Genomic DNA, 19,145 nt, shown 5'->3' on the forward strand with positions numbered 1-19,145 from the left:
AGACAAAGTTGCTCCAAGTATAATGCGAACAGAAGTGGGGACAGCGGGCAACCCTGTTTCACAGGGGACTGAATACGCACTTGTTGTGAGAGACAGCCATTTACAATCAAACGTGTATTGTTGGTCGTTGGTTCACAGTGTGTATAACAGTAAAGTGTGCTGGGGATGTGTACTGATGTTATAATAATAAAAATGCCACCAGGTATATAAATGCTATTAATTAGGCTTCAGAAAAGAAGGAAAAGGCGCTATAGCGTCTACTCTTAACGCGAAGCTTACGCGTCTTCTTAAGCTTGGCGTAGCTGTGCACCAAAGCGAAATGAACCGATGACTGAATGGGCCTCCTCCGCAGCTTGTCCCGAGAGGCGCAGCCGACGTGGGTCCCAGCTGTGCAATGGCGCCAAGGCCCTGCGCGGAGGCGGCGGCGGCCAGCCCATCGGGCCCTCGAGTCCCGTGGGCGAGTCCCAGGAGGACTTGCTGGCCGAACACCGTGAAGCCGGGGGCCGCCGCTTCGTCTACGACGCCCGGATGGTGTGATGGCCGCGGGCTGCCTCCGAGACTCACGGCTCGGTGGAAGCGTTCAGCTCACACCGGTGAAATGGGACGACGGCAGACACTGCACCGACGCCGCAGCTCGGATTGACGATCATCTGCGGCGACAACTTTGTACAGACGCATGAGCGAGTGTTCAGAGGTGGTTCGAGCTTTTTCTAAGTGTGCGCACTCAAACCTACAGGGTCAGGGGTCCTTCTTTCCAGCTGCATTTCGTTTGTACAGTTTCAAATGGCACCCAACAGATATGAGACCCCATCATTGGTGTTATTCGTAGCCTATTGCCCGTTTTCTAGCCTCAAATTACCAGTGTTGCATCGTGCAGGCGGAACACTGATAGCTGTTACTAGCCGGCGAATACGACTACAGCTGGTGCCAGTAACAATGGCACAAGCTGGGAAACAGACGACTTCTTCATGGAATTATGTCGGTTCAATACAACAGTGCAACTCGCCGCAATCTCCGCAGCGGAAGACGGAGGCGCAGCGGTCTTCTTCAGTCGTTTCGTGCTAGTGAACATTCCAGTATCCGTGGCGTAATCTCTGCGTCACTTAGTGCGCCCAAAATACCGCCACGATTGGCAAACCGGGTGCGGAGTCTATGCAGGGATTTTCACTTGAATTCACAATCCCTAGGTGGAGGAAGACAACAGTCTCTGCCAGGCGCAAGGTTTCGCTGACTTTTGAAAGGTGTCTGTCGTTCAGAACCGTCCAGCTGGCAGCGCGAGCGTCAGTGGCGTCGGAAGACAATTATACTTTTCGTTTGAAATGTGTTTCATCTATCCTCGTCATTGTAAGAATCGCCCTTAATGCGTTAGCATTAGAAGACCCACGACGCCGAAATGAGTCGTCGTGGTCATAAAATTCACCCATTGATTAGAGGGAAGTGGCGTCACCAGACGGAAGAAGTCGCATTGGCTCGAGGAAATTGACGACCTTGGCGTCAATACCAGAGAGATGTCATTTCCAGTAAAAGCATCAATTCCTGACAAATTACTTGTCCTGAAATTTTGTTATCGTTTATTTATATATTTATTGATTTATTTTTCCTGTCGCGTTTTGGTGCGTGCGTTCTTTGTGTAATACGTAAATAAAAAACCAGTGCGTCCAGTCGCCGTCTCCAGTTCGGTATCTATTACCACTTGACATCCTCCTCCGCCCGATGCGAACACCCCGCAAGGGGTCTTTCAGGAAATTAAAGTGACGTGATGATGTGAACGCACAGCAAGTTCTGGCTTTCTGCTCACAGCGCAAGGAGAGTCTCCATTTTCGCTCGGTATGAATTTGTCGCCCCCTACGCACACAAAAAAACACACACAGGCTGAGATCGCAGTATCAAATGGGGCTACATGTATGTGCTACTGCGTACGCACATGGAAGCTTTCTTTCAAAGGAACTACAAAAAGCCATTTTACGAAGTTAAAAAGAGTAGCGATAGGCATTTTACCGCTCGTCATCCTGACCCAAGAAGTTTTAAGCTGGCCTCACTAGCGCCGAAGATATCGGCGATTTAAAATGATGTCATCCTCTCCCCGCGAAACCAGAAAGAAAGAAACAAAACAGCTAGGGGATGGAGCCCAGCCCATTAATTTCACATCAGTTGACGCATTGGTTTGGAGACTTACGGTCGCCGCGCCTGTTTCCCCACGCGAAACTGCACATACGTCGGTCACTGGCAAATCGGTGCCCATGTGCGCTAAGGCATACCAGCTCATGCACGTCGACGGATTCTCGCAGCAACGATTTTCGCGGCGTTGGAAGTGTGCCCATGACGTCACGGCTGCAGCGAACGCCAGCGTCTGGTGGGCTGTCACTGAAAATAGTTCCAAAAACCCTTACTGCGCTGATAAATCGCCCTCCAAATTTTAAAAATAAACAGGTTTTAACGGTTACTAAAGTGCCGGCTCCGTTCCAGCGACTCATACCTGGTGCAGACAGACAGACAAAATCTCCTCACGACGCCATTCCCACGGTTTAAACGCTCATGTTAAGTTGGTCCATGACGTATGCCGCCCGGCTTAGTGCAAGCGCTCAATAGCATTCGTTCTACACATTCAATGAATTTATTAGCAATCTACGAACCGAATTCTTAGCCTACTTCGCATCACCCAAAACCGAGGCGCTGGTTTCGTCAGTGATATGTTCCATGCCGGAACCGAAAATTTCATTACTTGACAAGTTGTTTTGGTTGTTGTAAGCATTTTCCAGAAAAATTTCATTTTTATATTTTAAAGACTTCGTCCGTGATATTGTTACCTGCCATTCCAGCGTTGTCTGTTTGCATAATCAGGACACAAAACACTAATTGAGTTCTGAAGGCATCCGGTTTGATATACGTAATGTTTTGAAAAAAGAAAGGTTTCATTCCCTCTTGGTTCGTTTTAAACTTGCGTACTGTTATTGTAATATATACTCGGAGTTATTCAATTCATTCGCGGTCCTTAGACACTTGTATATTGCTCTGGCGTATTTCCAATCGAGATTTGTAACAAAGAGACCAGTTCACGGTTCGCTTTCATTTGTGATTCAAATTACTGCTCCACTTGGGACGCAACTGAGTCTGTGCGGCGTGTACTATTGGTGTTCCCAGTGTATGCGCACAAAAGACTAACAGTCGCCGCTTCCTTGAAGCTTTTCGACAGCAGGCCGCTATCGGAGGAATTAACGCTATGCGCTTGGTCTGAGAGAATGCTCTTCAGGCAGTGCGGGCGTTTTCACGCTTTTTGAGCGACAGGAGCCTCGACTCGCGACTGTGACGTCAGCATCTTTTCATCTTTCTTCTCAGCACATCGTCATCCATCGCGACTTGTAAACAAGGGAAATGCGCGCAAGAAGACAAGGAGAAGAGCACAACAACAAGATGATGATGATGATGTCCTCAGGCCGAATGGCACATACCCACGAAGGGGGATTGACCAGGGTGCATAGCGGATACAAACGCACACATGTACAGGGAATGGAGTATATTTAAAATTTTCGGACGCAGAGCTACAATTTGTACAAAACAAAAAAAAATACGAAGAAGGAAAAGTTGTGAAATCACATTCTAGCAGAGGAATCTACCAGATGAAATTATATAATCGTGAATAGAATCGCACACTGGTTTCAGGGCATATCCCTTGGCGCTTGCCCCCAAGGATAAGAGAATCGGAATAGATAGAGGAAGCCCAAGCCGAGCGAGGGGGATCTCCAAGTAAATTCTACGGAGAGCAGCGAGCCGCCGGCAGGAGAGGAAAAAATGTTATATAGACTCAATTTCGCCACAAGACTCACAAAGGTTGGATATCGAAAGCCCCGATCGGCATAAATAAAGATTTAGCCGCGGTATCCTGCAGCGCAAAAGGGTCATGGACACCTGACATTGCCTCGAACTGCACATCCGCACACTCCAAGGAAATGCCAGGTGTTGAAAATCCGCTGCAGCGAGGAGAGGCTCATGGCTCAAGGTGTGGAAACGCTGGAATCGCTGAAAGCGTGCTAGAGTAAAGTAAACAGTATTTGGGACGAAATGGACAATAGGTCCATCAAGGGCAGACTTTGCTAAAAAATCAGCCCTCTCATTAGAAACAATGCCACAGTGCCCAGGAACCCAGTGAAAGCGTACTTCTGTAACATGTGGAGGAATAAAAAATTGAAGGGAACGGCTCATAGGAGTATCTCTCGAGGTTTCGAGCGCTGCCAAAACAGAAAGGTTGTCTGAGAGTATAATAACCCGAGTGATACGGCAGGGAATCCTTATTAAGGCTAACTGAATGGCCAGAAACTCAGCTACAAAAATAGGGGTATAGTCAGGGGCACGAAATGAGTAGCTCCAATCAAGAGCCTTCGAGTAGATGCCAATAGCAGCCTTTTCCTTTTGCTGGGAGGCATCTATATAGACGGCAATATGGTTAGGGAAATTTTCTAGGTACTCCTCTATGAGCCCATTTAACATATTGGCGGGCAGGTTCTTAGCATTTCTTGGGAGGCTGTTGTCAAAGAAGACTGCCGTGTCAGCCCGCCTGTGGTTGACTAGTACTAAAGATCTCATTGATACAGAAATATTTGACAGCAGGGAATCAGTGAACACCACCTGAGGGAACTTATACCGAGGCCAGGGAATACCAAAGAAGAGAGTTGGGTTCGTTGTAAATATAGGGTTAGCCAATCCAGCAACAGGCTCCAAAGACCTTAAAAATGTCCGCACAGTGAAAAGCTCAAACCGGGAATTGAGATCAGGTATCCGCGCCTCCAAGTACAACACAGCATTAGCTACTGATTTAAGCAGACCTAAGCAAAGGCGGAGAGCGCGTCGCTCCATAACAAACAGGGGTTCACTTTTGTACTTCGGGCATCCAGAAAAGAGAACGGAGCCGAATTCAAGGATTGGCCGTACATAGGTTTTATAAAGAAGTAGTAGAGTGTCTCGTCGCATACCGAATTTTTTTGTTGCTGATCCTCACCAACCGGCCTCCGGCACGCTCACCCTTAAGCGCCATGCTTCTAATGTGTGGCCACCAGTCTAAATTTGGGTCATATATTATACCCAAGTATTTTGTTTGTGTTTGTGTTTTGTTGAACAACAAGAGCGCCCGTCCTTGTGCTCTTCTCGTCCTCATCTTCTTTTGCGCACTTCCCTTGCCGAAGTGTGTACGACCGACTCGCCCGACAACGTGCACTCTTAAATCCTCCACGACCCTCTTTCTTCTCCTCTTCCCTTCCCGCAGTAGAGATTAGCAGGACAGATAATCATCTTCCGGACGACCTCTCTGCTCCTCCAATCGATAAACTTATGTCTGATTACAGCTGGCCCAGGGATTAATTTTTATCACCGCTTGAAGCAGTAAGTGTTGACATGCCATTTTGTAATGAAGAGCTTGTCAAGATATCTACGTAAAACCACCGGACGACACCCGGTGATGACCAGCGCCTATAGCGAAGGACGAGATATCCTCATGTAAAAGGTCGATGAACTCCGTTCGATGAACTCACTCAGCTCCCTCCTTTCAACTGTTACATGGACAGCAGTTTTGCAGCCGTGCTATAATTTGCTTTATAGTTTCAATGCACGAGAGAAGACCCTGTCTTTTACGCTTTCTGGTCATGGTCATTTTTGTGATGAAGACTGTTAAGATTTTGATGTTATAGCTGTTACGATAGTGAAATCGTTATGCTAGAGTAGCCAACCGGAATTCTTTCCGGTTAACATCCGTGCCTTTCCCCTCTCTATCTATCTATCTATGTTAGAAACTGCAATTTCGAAAAATAAAATATTATATTCCCAGAGCTATCAAGAGCATTTATAGCGGGCTCTCATATGTACGACATTCTCGGGCAAAAATTTTCAAATTTGGAAAATTGTAAGACACTACAAAGGAAATATTGAAGGTAATAGTCCATTCTTGTTATGTGTAGCAACGCATCGAAGAGTAAAGACCGCCGTAGAAAGCCAATGGGTAACGCTTCTGATGATAGCAAACCCGTCAATAGGAAAAAAAATTGAAGACTGGCGTCGGGTTATCTGCGCATATTTTGATTGTTATAGTGAAATCTTACATTATAGGTAAATATTGCGCGCATAAACGGTTTCCCGCCCAAAAATGCTTTTATCCACAATTGCTGCGTATGATTGACAGCTGTAAATAAAACTTTTTTTTCCCACACTGCAAACGGCTGCCCCCGTGAAATACTTCTATCAAAATCTTTTTGCAACGACTCCATTGCAGACGAAGCCTTAATAATCAATAAACTTTGAAAACATGGTGGAGGAACTTTTAACTAATTGCGACGGCGGATGCAAGCAGATATCAGAGAGAAATGCGACCACGATAACACTGATTTCGGGGTGTCCTCGAATCGCTGCGTGTGAGCGCATTTGTCCGAGCATTCTGACCTCACGTCAGGAGCTAGGAGAGTGGGAAAACGTATCGATGCATAACGAGCTCAGCTATGGCCAGTCTAAGCTCCGTGCCAGAGCTTCCGCACACTTCGGCTGACCGTTGCCTCTGCCGTCATCCTAGTCTCCTGCGCTTGTTTTGTAATAATGAGGATAAAACTCATTTCGGCTGTCACTACTGTGGTATAGTTTCCTCCCAAAGTGGTGCTGTTCGGCTTGTCGGACGACGTGTGGCAGAAGTCGGGTTTCATTTCGGACATGGCTGCATGGAAGGAAAGCGTGTCTCGAGATCGTTGGTACGTTTTTTATTTATTTATTTATTTATTTATTTATTTATTTGGGAATACTGCACAGTCGGCTGACTCCAAGCAGGAGTGGACACAAAAAAAAACAAATACAAGAATCAAGAATACAAGAATACAAGAGTCCACGAATACAAGAATACACGAATACAAGAAACAGTACAAGAATACAAGTACAACTTCGCCCCAGCATTTTCAGGTTTTTAACGAACTCTTGCGCACTGGGACTGTCGAAAATATTCTTAGGTAATTTATTCCAAGCGTGTATAGTTCTCGGAAAAAATGAATACTTAAAGGTATCGTTTAGGGGGCTATATTCACGAATCATTTTCCCGTTATCAAAACGCGAGCTTGTGCGTAGTGTGTGAGGGGTAATGAAATTATGATTGTTGATGTCTATTATATTGTTATATATTAAATACAAGTATTTTAATCTGCATTCGGAACGCCTCGCTCGTAGTGTCTCGAGACCAAGATAATCAATCATTTCTGTCACGCTGTCAGTGCGTTTATATTTATTGGAAATGAATCTGGCCGCGGTTCTTTGAACCCTTTCTAATTTGGAAATATTTTTCTTTGTATAAGGGTCCCATAGAGACGAGGCATACTCCAGACATGGCCGAACCAACGCTTTATAGGCTGCTAGTTTCACGTGCATGGATGCTTTTGAAAGCTTGCGTATAATAAACCAGAGAGATTTAAAGGCTTTGGTGCAGACTGTATTAATATGAAAATCCCAACTCAGATTGTGTGTAATAGTAACTCCGAGGTATTTAACAGACGGCGATTCCTTAAGAGCAGTGCCATTTACAGAATAAGAATGTTGTAAAACGGTTTTGTTCCTGGATATGCGGAGGACTAAGCACTTATCAGCATTTAAAAACATGTTCCAATTTGCGCACCAACCTGAAAGGTCAGCAAGGGCTTTGTTAAGTTTAACTTGGTCAGTTGCACACTTAACCGAGGTGTAAAGAACGCAGTCATCTGCGAAAAGCTTTATCTTTACATCACTGTGTATGACTTTTACGATATCATTAACATAAATAAGGAATAAAATCGGTCCAAGAACCGAGCCTTGTGGTACCCCTGATGTCACCTGCAGTGCCTCCGAGCAGTACTTGTCAACTTGGACGTACTGATACCTGTTTTCTAGGTAAGCCCTAATGAACTCGATAAGTCTGCTATTTATTCCCATGTCGTAAAGTTTCTGTAATAATTTATTATGTGGCATTTTATCAAATGCTTTCGCATAGTCTAAAAATATAGCATCAATCTGTTCTTTGTTATTAATCGCGAGTGAAAAATCATGGCATGCACTAAGGAGCTGCGTTACAGTCGACAAACCACGCCGAAACCCGTGCTGTGCGTCTGATAACAGTTTGTTTTCTTCGAGAAATACGGTCAAGTGTCGGCAGATTATATGTTCCAATATTTTCCAACTAGTTGAGGTCAAGGAATTTGGACGGTAATTGGATACACTCAGGCGATCAGTTGACTTGAATATGGGAATGATACGAGCACCCCTCCAGTCTGCCGGAAGAGAACACTGTGCTAGTGACGCGTTAAAAATGAGGGACAAGTAATGCGAAATCCATTCCGCGTAACGGTGCAGGAAAACTGTAGGAATGTTATCGGGGCCGCCCGATTTTTTAGCGTCAAGGTTAAGGAGCAAGTTTAAAATACCTTCTCGACTCACAATGACATCAGGCATAGAAAAAAAATACCCAGCAGGCTCGGTAACAAGATGACTATCCTTCTGGGCGTATACGGATTGAGAGTACCTGTTAAATTCATCGGCAACTGGTTTTGCCTCTGAGACTGGGCAGCCGTCAACCATCAACGAAATACTATTGGATTTGGTGCCAGCTATATGCCTCCAAAATTTCCCTGGTGCTTCTTTCATGAAATTGCCTAAAGTTGTAGTGAAGAAAGTATTCAGCGCTGCGCTCAGAGTATTAATAGCAGGGTCTCGAGACCGACCTGATCGTCTCATTCTCTTAAGCTTTCTTTTCATGTGTATCATCTGTCTCGTAACCCAGGGGTTTTGTTTCTTTTTCTTAATCCTGTCAGGAACAAACATGGCAATACAATGAAGACAAATTTGCTTGAATTTACACCACAAAACATTCACATCTACGTCAACATTAAAACCGTCCAAATTCATTTCTAAACAGTAAAGGATGCTCTCATCATCTGCCCTGTTGAAATCTTTCACAACAATCAGAGGCTTGGTTTTGCCACAAAACCTTTCAAAGGAAAAGGTGCCAAATACTAAGTTGTGATCAGAGAGCCCGTTCATGACATCAACAGTGTCACATTTGACAGCGGAACTTATAAACAATAAATCAAGAATATGCCTAGTGGTTGTAGTTATTCTGGTAGGGTCAGTAACAATTTGAGCTAGACCACATGAAAATGCAGTGTTCAAAAGAATCTCTGAGTGCCTAACATTCATGCCCATCGTATTCATGGTTGACCAATCGATGTTCGGCAAATTGAAATCCCCAGCTAAGAAAAACTTTACGTGCTCACCCCGGAAACGCTGTACATAATCCTATAGTTGCTCGAGAAATGCAAGATCTGCCGTAGGAGGGCGGTATACAACACCGAGAGCTATAGAGTTACCGTAAAAATCAATTTTACAAAAGATGCTTTCGTGTTAAGGAATAGCTGGAAAAAATGTCACATTTAATGTTTTCCTTAACTACAATAGCAACTCCGCCCCCTCGGGATTGTCTGTCACATCTAAATATTTTATACAATGGGGGGATGATTTCATTATCGAGCACACCGGCGTGCAACCAGGTCTCCGTCAGCATTCATGAGCGCACAAAAAGAACTGTCACTCAGAAACGCGCATGCACAAGAAATTAGATGCGCAACGATTCCCAGCTGTACAGTATGATGCAGTTGCACCTGCCTACCGCCTACAACAAATAGGCTGCTCCAGCGGGCCAACCTCTCCGGGAAGCGATAGCCTCGAGAAGCACTTCGCGCCTGGTGTGGGAGGGAGAACTCGGGTCCGTCGCTTACCAGCCGTCAAAATGGCGGGACTTTAACACGAAACACACGGGTTCACAACGCCCATTCCAGTTTCCAACCTGCACTTTCAACTTTTGCGTACGCAGACGTGTAAACACGTCTGCGTACGCAAAGTGGCTGGTGGCATCAAGCAATTAAAGAGCCATTCAGGAATAACTGAAATTCGCTTGTATCGATAGATTAATGCGTTTAAGAGCAAAGACGCTGGTTGCTGAAAACAGATCATTGTATAAGCTATAAAGGGGGACGAAATTAATTACGCTTGTCGCCAGCAGCCGCCGATTTCGCAAATAAACGGCGATGCATCCACACAGTTTTTGAACCCGGATCACAATGGCAAGGCTTTACTGCCATTCGCTTCGGCACGTGACCACAGAGACCTTTTCCGTGTAGACGCCACGGCTTTCATTTCAGAGACAGGAAAACGTTCTCCGCAACAAATGTCTTCCGCTGCCGGACAAACACCGACATTCTGAAGGGGAGCCGTAGAATCGATTTTTACCCACTGCAAGAAACGGTGCAATAGTCCTTAAAGTTTCAAAAAGCAGAGACGCCGACCAGTAAATGAAAATTGAAGTGGACGTTTCCGCGCCCAGAACGGGGGCCTTGTTCACAATCTTCACACAGATTGTGAACAAGGCCCCCGTTCTGGGCGCCGAAACGTCAATTTCAATTTTATTTTAGTGCTCGGCGTCTCTGCTTTTTGAAATGTATCCACCCGGCCAGACGGGATTCCGTCACACTCTCGACTTGTCCTCAAGGGCCGTTTGACGAGTTTCATCTACGCGCACAGCAAAGCTGCTTAATTCAGTGTGCTACAAAACTACACAGAAACGCGGTATACTAGGTATCGCTTGTGACCGTGGTTGGGAGGTTCGCAGTCAACAATATTTTTGGATGAACAGTAGCAAAAAAAGGGGACAATTGTAGAGCTCTGCAGTATGCAGCATTGGTGAAACGCGAAAGCATTTGCGTTTGAACGTCAGCAAAGTTTTTTGCAAGTCATCGTTGTCGCGTGACACTCATCACGTGACATTTGAATGATGTCACCAAGTTTTTTGAAGGTCATCACTGACTAACATATCAGTACTCACCCCAGCACACATTACAGTCGTACACAACCCAACCGGATCTCTTTAAAAAGCTTGAACCAACGACCCTTCGCGGCGTACGCGTTGCCTGCCCGGCTGGCACAGAGAGAGCTGGGATTCGAACCGCACTGGCGGCGAATTTCTTTTCCAGTGGTCATTTTCGTGCCGATAGGCCCTGATACGCCCTTCTGACATGCTCATCTGTTGACAGATTCTGTACACGCCCCACATGAGACAAGATATGCATTCGCTTTAAAAAATTCAGGGGGCACTTTGTTGACCTAAAGTGCGGTGAGGCCTTAAGCGCGGTGTTGCTGCTTGTGTCACTGATGAGTGGTTAAGATGTTAATTAAGTACACAATTGTTTGTGAATAATAAATGCTGGAGACACTGGAGGGCGTTTAGGAGACATCCGTCTGATTCGACGCATTTCTGCAAACACTCTCCAGCGTCCCAGACAAGGAGAACTACGCATGCGTTGGCAGGAAGTAGCGTAGCCATTAGCACGCTAGGCTGCGGAACGGAAGGATGGTGGTTGGAATCCCATCGTGGATAAAATTTTTTCCTTTTCTGACTAGAAAAAGCGTGACACCTCTTCTGACAACCTTCTGTCGACAACGATGAGGCATTAAAGGCTTTCGCCTTAATATTGGAGTGCCGCACGCTCTTTCAGGGCTTGGTTCCTATAGCTACGTGTACTGCTTGGATAGTGCATCTGGGTTTGTTGAAAGTGTGTGTGTCTGTCCTGTTTCCTCTGTGTCTGTTCTGATCAAAATCGTCTAACTGTTCTTTCTTTCTACGGACAAAACCGGCTAAATCAAGCATGGACGACCTTAGAGAGCAGATTTCGCGTACTCCATATGCTGTTTCCGAAAAAAAATTTACTTTGTGTACATTTTAACGAAATCGAGATTGAAAACTACACAGCTGAACGAGCTTATTGTGGAGATTACAGTTCGACGTTTTCCACAACAGCAGCGCAACCTCGATATGTTCCGAACTCGGTGCTTCCAACCGGTGCAGCTTCCGTAGCGCTTATACGTTCTTGCCCAGTGTTGCCCATCCTTCCGGATCAAACATTTCCGACCCACGGCCGCGCCAAAGGAGCGGCCTCCTGACCGTTTCACGTGTTTCGCTCACAGCGACGCATTAAACGCGGACAGAACGGGCAGTAAATCATCATTGCTCTCGCGCCGCAAACATGTTTTACCGTATACTTTGACATAGGCCATCTCGAGTAGTCTTCACGAAAGGTAATAAGCGGATCAGTCGATTGGTTAAGGCGCACTGCAGGTATTGCGGTACATGTCACTGATCTTATTACGCGTGTCGCCTCTACACGCCCGCATACTGCCTAAACTTGCGCCTGCGAGAGAACGAAGTTTATAGCACCGCAAGTTAGTACTCGGATGAAATTCTTGGGCAGCGTTACAATAGCGGGCTCGTCTACCAGCTCATTATCTACGCGTCCCGGAAGAACGATACGGAATCAAGCGGGTAGAAACTGCCGCAGGAGAAAACGGAACGCTCCAGGTGAGCGCAAAGTTCGGGGAATGCGGGGAAGGGCCGGAGACAGAACCGGAGAGAACGAGCAGGGCTCAGGAGTGTATTGAAGTGGATGCAGCGAAGAACGCGTACCTTGGGTTTGGCGATACGAGGGTCGCTATGGGCCTCACAAGAAAAAAATGAAATTTCAGCCCGCGTACTTCGCCGCATGGTCAGTTCATAGATGGCGGTGCCGTCGCTTAGGTAGGGACAACAGACAGCCGGCGGCGTCGTGCGATGCAAAGTCTTACTTGACGGCTGCCGGCTTCTGAACTTCACAACACATATAGGGTGAAAAAAAAAAAAAAGAAGGAACGCATCTTAAAGCATTGAACCGAAGAAATCATTGTCATTCGCACGAAAACGTAAAGACTTCGCATACGCGGCAAAAAAGACAAGCGAACTGTCGTCAGAGATCTCAGCGGTAAGGATCCGCGTAACCACAATTTTTTGTGTTGTAGTCGCGCTTTGTCTGCCTCTGTCTCCGTCCCTTGACTTCCGATGCGCTAGAAGAGTTGCTCGTTATATCATTTGCGCACGGTTCAACATGTTCATGGTTTAGAGAGATTTTCGCACATCACATATTTTTCTTGCATCAAACTTTCCAAAGACGAGACCTGCAATTGCTCGTCGCCATTTTACCGCTGTGCTATTATTGGTGTTTTGTTTTCCTTTCCTCGTTGGGAGATGCGCACTTTATCGTAGCCCAAGATTATAAAGTAAATAATCAGTTCTTCGATGTCGGCTGCGTAGAATTGCTTAGTTTACAATTAATTGTCACAATCATCACAAGCCTGACTATGTCCACTGCAGAATAAAGGTTTATCCGATACCTCTCCAAATAACGTAGTCCTGTGCCAGCTGCCGCCACCCTATCCCCGCGTACTTCTTAATCTCATCCGCCCACGCAACTTTCTGCCTTCCCCGCTACGCTTGTCTTCTCTTGGAAACCACTCCGTTGCCCTTAAAAGGACCAGCAGTTAGTTATCTTTCCTTCGCATTACATGCCCTGCCCAAGCCCATTTTTCCTCTTGATTTCGATTAGGATGTGATTAACCCACTTTTGTTCCCACTATGCCCTCTTCCTGTCTCTTAACATTACACCTACCATTTTTCTTTCCATACCTCACTGCTTAACTTAAGCAGAACCCTCTTTGTTAGCCTCCACGTTTCTGCCCCATAGGTGAGTACCGGTAGGATACAGCTGTTGTAAACTTTTCTCTTGAGGGATATTGGTAAACTGCCATTCATGACCTGAGAGAACCTGCCAAATGCGCTCCACCCCATTCTTGTCCTTCCAGTTATTTCACGCTCGTGATCGGAATCTTAGGATCCGGATCCGGATCCTAAGTAGACGTATTCCTTAACCATTTCGAGAGCCATACTACCTATTGTAAACTTTTGTTCCCTTACGAGTTTGTTGAAAATTGTTTTCGTTTTCTGCGTTTCAATTTTTAGACCCACCGTTTAGCCCCTCTTGCCTAAGTCATTGATCATGCTTTGAAAATCATAGCAAGGCAATATCGCAAGTCACTAAGGTATTCTCCATTACCCCTTCTCCCCTAACTGTTCTTAATCCAAGCGTCTGAACACCTCCTTAAACAGGCGGTGTTCAGAGGATCGCGTATCCCGGTCTGCCACCCATCCTTATTCGAATTTTATTGCTGACTTTATGGAGATTGGATTGCAGTGAATAATGAGTCAGACACCCATTGTAATTCGCTCACTCAAAATTATGCCAGTGGACGCATAGCGAATGTGGCATTATTTCTATATTTTAATTTATTGCTTCATTGGATGAGAGAGATATATATCCCATTCATCTCCAATTTGCCCTCTCTTGTGCAAGCTGCGGGCACTTTATTACCGCAAACTTTCTAATCTGCCTGTCTGTCAATTATTTGCAAAAGAGTTGTTTGCAATGTTTCCAAAGGAGTGCATGAGTGCGCGCGCGCGCGTGTGTGTGCGTGTACGTGCGTATGTGTATGTGTGTTTGCGTATATGTGTACGCGTGCTTGCGTATGTGGTATGTTTTTGCGTGTCTGTATGCGTGTGCGCGTGCGTGCGTGTGTGTGCGAGTGTGTGTGTGTGCGCGCGCGCGCCTGTGTGCGTGTGCATGCGCGTTTGCATGTATATGTGTCTGTGCGCGCGCGCGCGCGCGCGCGCGTGTGTGTGTGTGTGTGTGTGTGTGTGTGTGTGTGTGTGTGTGTGTGTGTGTGTGTTGTTGTGTTGTGTTGGGTTTAGTGGCACATAGGCATCTAAGGCCATCATGCGCCAAACACAAGGTAATAGGGAATGTTTTCTGTGTGATTTAATAAAAATGTGGTGTAAAGGGGCTAAAAATGTTAACTACCTAGTAATAACAGACAAAACGGGATTTGAGAATGGCTAATAGTAAAAGCTTTAAAAAAGATCAGGCAACCTCAGCGGCCATCCTTGGCTGGCCAAGGATGTCGAGGATCCCAACCAATCAAATAAAAGCCTCAGCCTTCTTCTCAGGAATGAGAAAGCGGCTGAGGTGTATCATGCAATAAAGCGAGCCAGTGGTTCAGTGTTTACAGTTTTTCGAGTAAGCCTGCTTCTTTTAAAAAGTTAAAAATAGAACGTATGTTAACAATGGCATTATCATGTAAGAGCAGTGTTGGATGGAAAGGAATGCATTCTTTATAAAATTGACTGAAGTACTTTCTTCTTAGTTTTTCTAGTTGAACACAAGAGATTAAAATATGGTTAACAGTAAGTTCGTCTCCGCATTCTTCGCAAACAGATTTCTCTTGTTTGGTTAGTAGAAAGTTGTGGGTAAGGTGTGTGTGTCCAATACGTAAACGACATAAAATAACTTCAAAAAAGCGTTCCTGATGTGTGCATGATTTCCATTGTCCTAATATTGGTTTTATTAAGTGTAGCTTGTTATTTATCTGACTATTCCATGTGCTCTGCCATTTGTTCCTCAGTCTGCTCTGAACTAGCTTCATACAATCATTATGTGGCATGCTTAATTTCTGTATTTCCTTGTTGTGGGCTTCAGAGGCGCATACGTCCGCTCTCTCGTTACCATAAATTCCAACATGGCTTGGAACCCAACATAATTTTATGTTATGTCCTTGTGTTATGATCCTTGTTATGTTGTGTATGACAGTACCTAGTGATGACATGACTGAATTTCTGGACTGTAGTGCTTTCAGTATACTGAGGGAGTCTGTGTAGATAATGCTGTTTTCGATGTTCTTGCTTATTATTTTCTCCGTAGCAAGAAACACAGCATAACACTCGGCTGTAAAAACCGATGCGCACTGAGGAAGCCTTACGATTTTTTCCCAGTTCCCTTCCACTACTGCACTTCCAACATAACCTGTAGTTTTCGATCCATCTGTGTAGAACTCGGTGTAGCTATCATATTTTTTCTTTAGTGTAAGGAACTCTTGTATGATGTGTTCTGCTGGAGTTTGTCTCTTGTTGAACTGTGTAAGACTTATATCACAGACCGATGGAAAACTGTACCAAGGGCCAAATGCGTCGCAGCGTTCTGCAACATTTGGTAATGTTTCTGATAAGTCAAGTTCTCGGCAGATCTCCTCAAACCGCATTAGGAAAGGCCTGGTTGCTTGGGGCTTATCTGTAAATATTATTCGAGAAGGGCATGTTGTGACGATTGAATAACACACGTGTTTTGGTCGCGACCTTATTCTAAGAATGTATGAACATGTGAGTGCTTTCCTTCTGTCTTCTAGTGATGGCTCATTTGCTTCAACATGAAGGCTTATTACCGGAGACGTTCGGTATGCTCCACAAGAAAGGCGGATACCTAGATTATGAACTGGATCTAATCTTTTTAGATATGAGGGCCTTGCCGAGCCGTACACTATACTCCCATAATCTAGACATGAGCGCACTAGAGAACGGTAGATGTGAAGGAGGCAAGCTCTGTCAGATCCCCAGCGTTTCCTTGAGAGTACTTTAAGGATATTCATTGCTCGGGAGGCCTTTACTTTCAATTTCTTTTTGTGCGGCAGAAATGTAAGTTTTTTATCAAATGTTATTCCTAGAAATTTATGTTCTTGTTTCACCGGTAGTGTGGCTCCATTCAGGTGTAAGTTCGGATCGATCTGCAAGCCTCTTTTAAGCGAGAAAGCAACAGCCACTGTTTTCTGTGGAGAGAACTTGAACCCATTTTTGTCTGCCCAGATTGCTAGCCTGTTTAATATGAGTTGTACCTGCCTCTCACACGTTGACAGGCTGGAGGACGTGCAAGCAATCTGAAAGTCGTCGACATACACGGAATACATAATAGAGTTGGGAATTATTTTCGCTATTGAATTCATTTTTACCATAAAAAGTGTGGTACTTAGGATACAGCCCTGCGGTACTCCATTCTCCTGGACAAAGCTGTTCGAAAGGTTTGCAGCCAGGCGCACCTGAAAAGATCGGTCTGACAGGAAATCCTTCAGGCAGTTCAACATCCTACCCCGGATGCCAAGATCTGCTAAGTCGCGTAGAATCCCATATCTCCATGTGGTATCGTACGCCTTCTCCATGTCAAAGGAGACTGCCAGACAGTGTTGGTGGTGTATGAACGCCTCTCGGACTGTGTTTTCTAATCGGACGAGATGTTCAGTTGTCGAACATCCTTTTTAAATCCGCACTGGTGGATGTCGAGAAGTTCACGTGATTCAAGAATGAACATCAGCCTAACGTTGAGCACACTTTCAAATGATTTTGCGATACAACTTGTAAGAGCTATGGGCCTATAACTATTAGGGGAGGTGGGCGGCTTTACAGGTTTTAAGAATGGTACTATAAATGCTTTCATCCAAGCCTTCGGCATCTTTCCGGACACCCATATTTTGTTAAAAAATTGCGAAAGTGCCCCTACAGCAGCTTCGCACAGGTGGGCAAGCATTTCATAATGTACACCATCCGGGCCAGGTGCTGTCTGTTTACTGGAGGACAGTACGTTTTTGATCTCCTGAATTGTAAATAATGTATTGTATGTTTCGTTTGTACTGCCAGTCGTTGGAAGTTTCTGTTTTTCAGTTGTGTTTTTGTGTTTTAAGAATGACTGTGTGTACTGTGAAGAGCTTGAAACGTCAGAGAAATGTTGTCCTAGTATGTCAGCCTGTTCATTTATACTTGTTTGTGTTCCAGGGGCTGTTAGAAATGGTACTGTAAAGGGAGAGGATTTGCCGTCTAATTTATGCACCTGTTCCCACATCTTTTTTGATGTAATTGAACTATTGATGGATGATACATAGTTTTTCCAGGAGGTCTTCTCGGCATTGCGACGGATACGACGTGCATTTGCTCTCGCCTTTTTAAAGTTTATAAGGTTCTCGTGTGTGGGGTATCTTCTAAAAATTCCCCAGGCTTTATTTTGCACCTTCTTCGCTTCTCTACATTCTCTCCCATACCACACCTTGTGGTTGTGTCGAACCAGCCCAGAGGACTGAGGGATAGCCAGGTGTGCCGCAGAAATTATGCAGGATGTCATCATTTCATTTAGTTGATCTACATTAAGGTGATCCGCAAATATTTTTTCTAGAGAGGCTTTTTCCCGAAACAGCTCCCAATCCGCTATGTGAAGTTTCCATCGACGTGGTTTGCTAGGGATGATTGATGGTGATGACGACAAGGTGATTACTACTGGCAGATGGTCGCTTCCGTAGGGGTTGTCAAGGACATCCCATTTAAAATCCATAAAAATAGATGGTGAGCTAAAAGACAAGTCTATACAGCTCATTTTTCCCGAGCTTGGAGAACAGTATGTGTGTTTGCCTGTATTGAGCAGGCAAAGATTATTTGACAGAATAAAATCTTCTAAAATACGACCCCTTGTATCTGTTTGTGTACTTCCCCAAAAATTAGAGTGAGCATTAAAATCACCGACTACCAGATATGGCTCTGGCAGCTGTTGTAAAAGTGTTTCTAAGTCATGAAGTGTTACTGATAGATGTGGCTGTAGATATAGAGAGCATATGGTGATGGTTTTAAAATGGAGGATGGTGACTGCAACAGCTTCATATTTGGTTTTAATCTTGATTTCACGTGTTGCAACTCCACTCTGCACAACAATAGCAACACCTCCCGAGAGCCTGTTAGCCTGCTCTCGGTCGCACCAAAACACTTTGCACTTCTTTAGGATATTCTGCTGTTTGGGACCTAAGTTTGTCTCCTGTAGGCATAGAGCCACAGGGCAAAGTGTGTTTAGAAGTTCTTTTATGTCCGAATAATTATTTAATACTCCACGGCAGTTCCAGTGTATAAGGAAAGCCATGTTGGACAATTTTGGGGAGTGTAGTTAAGAAGTTACGATACTTGTTTTGGGGGTGCCATTAATGGGCTCTTATCTTTTCTTTTTCTTTCAAGAGAGCTGCGCCGCCGCTGCAGCGGAGGCGAGCTCTCCATTGTGTCCATCGCCTCGCTAGAGGCTCTGGAGGCCGGCGGAGATCCCGCGGGTGTGCGGTTTACAGGCCTCTCCCGACTGGGGGAAGCCTTGCGGGCAGCCGACTGAGGAGCCGGCGGGCCCTTTTTGAGAGGTGGCAGGGCAGCCTTGGCTGCGCCTGCCGGGGACGGGGAAGGCCCTGCCTCAGGCTTTCCCTGGGCATTGGCCGGAGACCGGTGTGGTGTGCCGCCCCTGCGCACCACATCAGCAAAATTTGTTCCTGCATTGAAGGAGAATGTATTGATGTTGTGTGACAGTCGATTACGAGCTTCTTTGAATGAAATGCTTTCTTTTGTTTTT

The sequence above is a fragment of the Amblyomma mixtum genome, chromosome 5, assembly GCF_055824585.1.
Source record: "Amblyomma mixtum isolate Tamu chromosome 5, ASM5582458v1, whole genome shotgun sequence".
Classification (NCBI taxonomy): Eukaryota; Metazoa; Arthropoda; class Arachnida; order Ixodida; family Ixodidae; genus Amblyomma; species Amblyomma mixtum.